Here is a 7740-nt window from a genome sequence, read left to right as displayed (position 1 = left end):
AAATACCAATAATACAACATTAAAAATAGATAAAATACATGACAGAAAATTAAACCGGATAGGCAAGTCTGAACAGATGGGTTTTAAGCTGTGATTTAAATTGTCCAATGGAGTCAATCTGACGGATATGGGGGGGCAGAGAGTTCCAGAGTCTGGGTGCAGAGCAGCTGAAGGCTCTGCCACCCATAGTGGTCAGTTTGAAATTAGGGACAGACAGAAGAGCAGCTGAGGAGGAGCGTAGAGCACGGGTGGGGGTGTAAGGGTGGAGAAGGTCTGACAGGTATTGGGGGGCCAGGTTATGGAGAGCTTTGAATGTGAGGAGAAGGACTTTATATTGGATTCGCTGATGGACAGGTAGCCAGTGGAGCTGAATGAGGATGGGGGTGATGTGGTCGGTGGATTTGGTACGGGTGATGATTCTGGCGGCAGAGTTCTGGATGATTTGGAGACGATGGAGAAGTTTGTTGGGGAGACCAGTGAGGATTGAGTTGCAGTAATCGATACGTGAAGTGACAAGTGCGTGGACCAGGACCTGGGTGTTGTGTTGGGTGAGAGATGGACGGAGTCTGGAGATGTTACGTAAGTGCATGAAGGCAGTACGGGTAATGTTACTGATGTGGGGGGAAAAAGACAGAACACTGTCCAATATGACACCGAGGCTTTTGACTTGGGAGGAGATATGGACGGGGGAGGTGCTTGGTTTAGTGGAGATGTAAAGTTGTGTGTCATCGGCATAACAGTGAAAATGAATTCCAAAGTGACGGAGGATGTCACCAAGGGGGAGGATGTATATGATGAATAGAAGCGGTCCCAGCACTGATCCCTGCGGGACACCATGTGTAATGGATGATGGTTGTGAATGAACATTTTTCCCTTGAACAAACTGTTTCCTGTCAGATAGATATGAAGTGAACCATTGTAATGCAGTACCAGAGACCCCAGTGCCAGCCAGGCGTTCCAGGAGTATGGAGTGGGAGATGGTATCAAAGGCGGCACTGAGGTCGAGGAGGATGAGGATGGTGAGAAGGCCAGAATCTGCTGCCAGGAGGAGGTCATTGGTGATCTTGATTAAGGCTGTTTCTGTGCTGTGTTTTGGGCGGAAACCGGACTGGAATGGTTCAAAAAGACTATTATTGTGCAGGTGGTTCTGGAGGTGGGTTGCTACTGCCTTTTCTAGGATCTTACAGATGAATGGGAGGTTGGAAATGGGCCGATAGTTATTATGGTCATTGGGATCAGAACCAGGTTTTTTAAGAACGGGAGTGATGGAAGCAGTCTTCAGTGATGGTGGAACAGTAGCAGTGGAAAGGGAGGAGTGAACTATGGATGTTATAATGGGTGAGACTGTTGGCAGACAGGCTTTAATTAAGGCAGTGGGGAGAGGATCAAGTGGGCAGGTAGAGTTCTTGGATGCCTTGATGAGCCTATTAATACATTCAGCAGATGGGAGTTGAAATGTGGACAGAGTGTTGGAGGGTGGAGGATCCAGGGTGTTCCACCGGGGGTAGGTGGCTTGCGTTGGTGCGGGAGTAGTCAGTTGTTGGTGGATGTTGACAATTTTTGAGTTGAAAAAGTCCAGAAACTCTTGACACTGTGAGGTGGAGATGAGGTGAGAGGGGGTTTCAGCTGGTTTGAGGAGTTTGTTGACAGTCGAAAATAAAATCCGGGTGTTGCTGTCAGCAGAGTTAATGATATGGGAATAGTAGGTGGACTTGGCTGTGTTAATGGCAGATTTTTAGGAAGTGAGATGGTCAAGATACATTTGCTGATACCAGACTACCAGACCGGTTTTCCTCACTAATCGCTCCAGCTGGCGACCCCGTGTTTTAAGCTGGCGAAGCTCCGGGGTGTACCAAGGGGAGGACCGAGTGAATGTAACTGTGCGGGTTTTCAGGGGGGCAAGTGTGTCTAGAGCATATTGGAGGTTGGCGTTATAGTGATCAACCAGTTCAGCAGTAGTGAGGGAGTGAGGGGAGCTGAAATGAGTGGAAGTGCTAATTAGACTGTTAAGCTCAGTGATATTAATATTCTTAAGGTTTCTGAAAGATATGGAGCGGTTCTGGATGGATTTTGAAAGTTGAAGATGAATATCAAAAATGACAAGCTTATGGTCAGAAATAGGAAGATCAACAGCACTAAGGTTACTTGGTGTGACTCCTGAACAGCAAACTAAATCGAGAATATGCCCTTTGTTGTGAGTTGGGAAATTAACAAATTGAACAAGGTCAAAACTATTAAGGGTAGAAATAAAATCTTTGACAGATGTTTCAGTGGGCTTATCAAGATGAATGTTAAAATCACCAGTTAAAATAACATTAGGAGACATAGCACAAAGATCAGCTAAAAGGGATGTGAGCTCACTAATGAAAATGGCAGAGGGTTTAGGAGGTCGATAAATAGTAACAATGAGGGTAGGTGTGGGGCCATTCAGCTGAGCAGCCAGGACTTCAAAGGAGGACGGCTCTGTCACTGGGACAGGCGTGATTTTTAAGTTCTCGCGATAGATCAGCGCGAGACCGCCCCCTCTACCGGAAGAACATGATTTGCAGATGTAAACAAACCCAGGCGGTAGTGTTTGATTCAGATGTAAAAAGTAATTCGGCTGTTGCCATGTTTCCGTCAGACATATAAAGTCCAGTTCTAAATCCGTGATGGATTCGGAGATAAGCAGTGCTTTGTTAATTAGTGAGCGGACATTGAAGGTAGAGAATTTAAAACAGTTGGAGGGAGAAAGCTCTGCCATCCTGGGAAGAGAAGCCAACACGTTATGGTTAGCAGATCTACCGGCGTTTCCAGCCTTGTGCTGCCGGCGTGGATCCCTCGACCAGAAGGATCGGATGGAACCGCTGTCATCGAAGCAGAAGTTCCTGCGGGATCCACGGTGGATGTACCTCGGATGTCGGAGAATGTCCCGGTGGACGAGTAGGCTGGCTGGTAGCTCATACCGTGACCGAAGCCAGTGGATTTCATCAGCTGAGTATGTCAGTCGTGGCAGAGCAGTTATGATGGTGGAGGACAAGACAATCCATAACAGCAGCTTGAGAATCCACATTGTAGCAGTGCCGTAACAGGAGAGACCAGGAAGCGGTGGTGAGGAGCATGCACGCCAGGACGCCAAACTCAGAAAGGTCCCGTTCGCAGCAAGTGGGATTCCTCAGTGGCTGACAGATGATCGTAATAATATGAGCCAGGTAACTGATATAAAACACTGATACCACTGGTAGAGGCAGTTTAGCAGGCATCAAAAGGTGTTAAATAAGTAAAAAGTAAAAAAGAGAGCCGGTGAGCAGCGGCAGCCAAACGCGCCAGCGTTCACTCACGTCACCCTGACTTGACTTGGTCAAGTAATACCATGTCCTTCAGTAACAGAGGTTTCCTATACCGACTTTAACCTCTCCTGAATAGATCATCTTGTCGATAGCACCGTAGGCTCGCTGTGAACAACACTCGACTCCGTAGCACCTCTTAAAAAGAATTTAACAGTTCAAGTTCAACTTTATTCAAGTTCAAGTTCAACTTTATTTATATAGCACATTACACACTCAAGTTCAAGTTCAACTTTATTTATATAGCACATTACACACAACAAGGTTGATTCAAAGTGCTTTACATCACATACAAAGGAGAAACAACTAAACAAACAAACAAACAAACAAACAAACAAACAAACAAGCAAACACTATATGCAGTTAAAAGCTAAAGAAAAGAAATATGTTTTAAGGTTACTCTTGAAAGTGTCTATAGTGGGGGAGAAACGGATAGGAGGAGGAAGGGAATTCCACAGCTTTGGGGCAGCTGTTGAGAAGGCCCTGCCCCCACTTTGTCCTTGTTCTGTGGTCAGAGAGTAGTTGTTGGTCAGAAGACCTCAGTGCTCTGGCAGTGTGATAAGGGGATAGGAGTTAGAGATATAAGGGGGGGCGAGACCATTTAATGCCTTAAAAACAAACAACAAAATTTTAAAATTAACCCTGTAGGTGACAGGCAACAGTGTAGGAGGCAAGAATAGGAGTGATGTGATCTGACTTTTTTGACTTTGTTAGTATTCTTGCTGCTGCATTTTGAACTAATTGAAGACGGGATAAGGATGACTGAGGTATACCAAGATATAGTGAGTTGCAGTAATCAAGACGGGGTGATATGAAGGTATGGATGACTTTCTCCAGGTTGGCGGAACTGAGAAATAATTTGAATTTGGAGATGGTGCGGAGCTGCATGAAGCTTAATTTTACTACTTGGTTGATTTGTTTATCAAATTTCAATGCTGGGTCGAATATGATTCCAAGATTTTTTACATGTGATTTGACAGATGGGGCTAATGGACCAAGATAGGGTGAAATACTGTTTGTTAGATGCTGTGGACCAAATAAAATAACCTCAGTTTTATTTTCATTGAGCTGGAGAAAGTTTGTGGACATCCACATTGCTCTTCCTGAGGTTTCTACCATTTTGTTTCCCCCGTTAAAGGGTTTTTTTGGGGAGTTTTTCCTTATCCGCTGTGAGGGTCCAAAGGACAGAGGGATGTTGTATGCTGTAATGCCCTGTGAGGCAAATTGTGATTTGTGATATTGGGCTTTATAAATAAAACTGATTGATTGATTGATCCAGGATTTGATATCTACAAGACAGTTATTGAGGTCTGTGAGTTTGTTATGGTTGTCAGGCTCTAGGGGGAGGTAGATCTGAGTATCGTCTGCGTAGCAATGAAAAGAAATGTTGTGTTTTTTGATAATTTGGCCTAACGGAAGCAAGTAAATGGAGAAGAGGATTGGACCAAGAATGGAACCTTGGGGAACACCACAGAAAATGGGAGCTGAGGAAGAAGATCAGTCACTGATGGAAACACTGAAGGATCTGTTTGATAAGTATGATGAAAACCAGTTTAAGGCAGAACCAGAGACCCCCACCCGTTTGTGTAATCTGTTCATGAGAATGGAGTGATCTACTGTGTCAAAAGCTCCGGTTACAGTAGGTCCAGGAGCAGGAGGATGGAGCAGTTACCTGAATCAGCAGCTAGAAGAAGGTCATTTGTTATTTTGAGTAGAGCGGTTTCTGTACTGTGAAGAGGTCTGAAGCTGGATTGGAATTTTTCAAAAATGCAGTTTTGAGCCAGGTGGATAACAGTTGATCAAAGACTACTTTTTCAAGGATTTTTGATAGGAAGGGAAGTTTGGAAATTGGTCTGTAATTATTAAGGACTGAAGGATCAAGATTCTGTTTTTTTTAAAAGAGGCTGAACTACTGCATGTTTGAAAGATTGGGGAACAAGGCTGGTTTCCAGGGAGCTATTGATAACTGAAAGAATACTGGGATCAATGATGCTGATGACTTCTTTGAGAAATTTAGTTGGAATGATGTCAAGAGAACAGATGGAGGTCTTCATAGAGGAAATGATATGATGAAGTTCTGGTAGAGATATGGGGTACAAGGAATTTAGGACTGCAGTGTTCTTGGAGGAGATGGATAGGCTGTTTGCGGGTGGAGTAATACTGGCTCTGATGTCGGTTATTTTTTTAACAGGTCCTTCACAATTTGAAATGAGATGTGTAATTTGTCCCGCTTCCATTTCCGCTCTGCCTTTCTGCATGCTCTCCTTATTTATCTAATATTTCTATTTTTAAGCCATGGTGAGACAGAGGGCTTACACATTTTGGTTTTTACTGGTGCAACAGAGTCGAGGGTGGATGAGACAGTACTATTGAATGATGACAGCAGTTCCTCTGTGCTTACAAGAGATGGTGCAGACTCGATGTTAGCGATGTTGGGGGCTTCTCTATAGGCTTCTGCAAACCTAGTGGCAGTGGAGGAATTTATTATGCAGGAGCAAAGAAAGGCAGGGCGGACAGGAGGAGCATGGGACAGAACAGAATCAAAAATTATAGACTTATGATCGGATAAGTGAAAATCTTCCATTACAAGGTTTGAGATAGTGAGACCAGAGGAGAGAACTAAATCCAGTGTGTGACCTTTAACATGAGTTGGTCCATTTACAGATTGACTGAGATTAAATGATTCAAGCAAATTCATGAAATCACGGGTCATGGCTTCAGAGGGGCAACAGGTGTGGATATTGAAGTCTCCAAGAATGAGAATGTTGTCATATTTTGGAGTAATGTGGGAAAGGAGATCAGATAATTCTGTAAATTTAACATTGGGTTTTGGGGGTCTGTATACTAGTAGGCAAAAAACAGGAGGGGAACCATCAGTTATAAAAGATATGGATTCAAAAGATGAGAAATGGTCTACTGGCATGGTGGAGCACTTAAGGGCATTTTTGTGGATTACGGCAACTCCACCACCTCGTGCATGTAACCTAGGTTGATGAAAGAAAGTTCGCTCCTTGGTATAACTCTAAAACCCGTACGTTAAAACAAATATTGCAAAAATCTGAAAGGAATTGGCGATTAACCAAACTGGAAGAATCTTGTTTAGTCTGGGCAGACAGTCTCAAAACGTATAAGAGGGGCCTCCACAATGCCAGAGCAAACTATTACTCAGCATTCATAGAAGAATATAAGAACAACCCCAGGTTTCTTTTCAGCACTGTAGCCAGGCTGACTGAGAGTCACAGCTCTATTGAGCTTTGTATTCCTTTAGCCCTTAGCAGTAATGATTTTATGAGCTTTTCTAATAACAAAATTCTAACTATTAGAGGCAAAATTCATGACCTCCTTTCCTCAGATAGTACCTATCTAACCTCAAACACAGCTGTAAGACCTAATATATATTTAGATTGCTTCTCCCCGATTTCTCCTCAACAACTGACCGCAGTGATTTCTTCATCTAAATCATCAACGTGTCTCTTAGACCCCATCCCAACTAGGCTACTTAAGGAAGTCTTACCTTTAGTTAACACTCACTTATTAGACATGATCATGATCTTTATTAACAGGCTATGTACCACAGGCTTTTAAGGTAGCTGTAATTAAACCTCTCCTAAAAAAAGCCCACCCTGTTAGCCAACTATAGACCAATATCTAATCTTCCCTTTATGTCAAAGATCCTTGAGAAAGTAGTCGCAGACCAGCTGTGTGATTTTCTCCATGATAATAATTTATTTGAGGAATTTCAGTCAGGATTTAGAGTGCATCATAGCACTGAGACAGCACCAGTTAAAATTACAAATGATCTTCTGATTGCTTCAGACAAAGGACTCGTCTCTGTACTTTTATTAGATCTTAGTGCAGCGTTTGACACAATTGACCATCAAATTATGCTACAGAGACTGGAACATTTAATTGGCCTAAAAGGTTCTGCACTAAGCTGGTTTAAATCTTATTTATCTGATCGTTTTCAGTTTGTTGACGTTCATGATGAATCATCCTTATGTACTAAAGTTTGTTCTGGAGTTCCGCAACGTTCTGTGCTCGGACCAATCCCATTTACTCTATATATGTTTCACTTAGGTAATATCATTAGAAATCACTCTGTAAATGCGGATGATACACAATTGTATTCATGGACCGCGGAACGCATCTGAACAAGGGGGGGCCATAATTTCAAGTCACGCGGAGGGGGTGGGGGGGGGCATATGCATTGAAACAGACAATATTACTGATGTATTAAATAACATTGCGGAGCACTTTTTTTATTCCGACGCCACACGAACACATGCTTGCTCAGATTAACCCCTCTGATCCCACTCTAACATTCACACACAACAGGCCAAGCCTATTTACACATAAACGCACAGATGAAACTATAGCAAACAACAAAGTACATCCAGTCCACAACCACAACCAA

General features: G+C 43.2%; 1 protein-coding gene and 1 pseudogene across 2 annotated transcripts in view; both read right to left on the bottom strand.

The window, feature by feature from the left end:
- Positions 1-3052, bottom strand: part of LOC126393523 (uncharacterized) — a 151772-nt pseudogene extending 148720 nt beyond the window's left edge.
- fah (fumarylacetoacetate hydrolase (fumarylacetoacetase)) overlaps positions 1-7740 on the bottom strand; it is a 625231-nt gene that overhangs the window by 412151 nt on the left and 205340 nt on the right. The window lies entirely within an intron of this gene.

Source organism: Epinephelus moara, chromosome 1, assembly GCF_006386435.1.
Source record: "Epinephelus moara isolate mb chromosome 1, YSFRI_EMoa_1.0, whole genome shotgun sequence".
NCBI lineage: Eukaryota > Metazoa > Chordata > Actinopteri > Perciformes > Serranidae > Epinephelus > Epinephelus moara.
The sequence above is the reverse complement of the archived record's forward strand: the minus strand, read 5'-3'. Positions and strand labels throughout refer to the sequence as shown.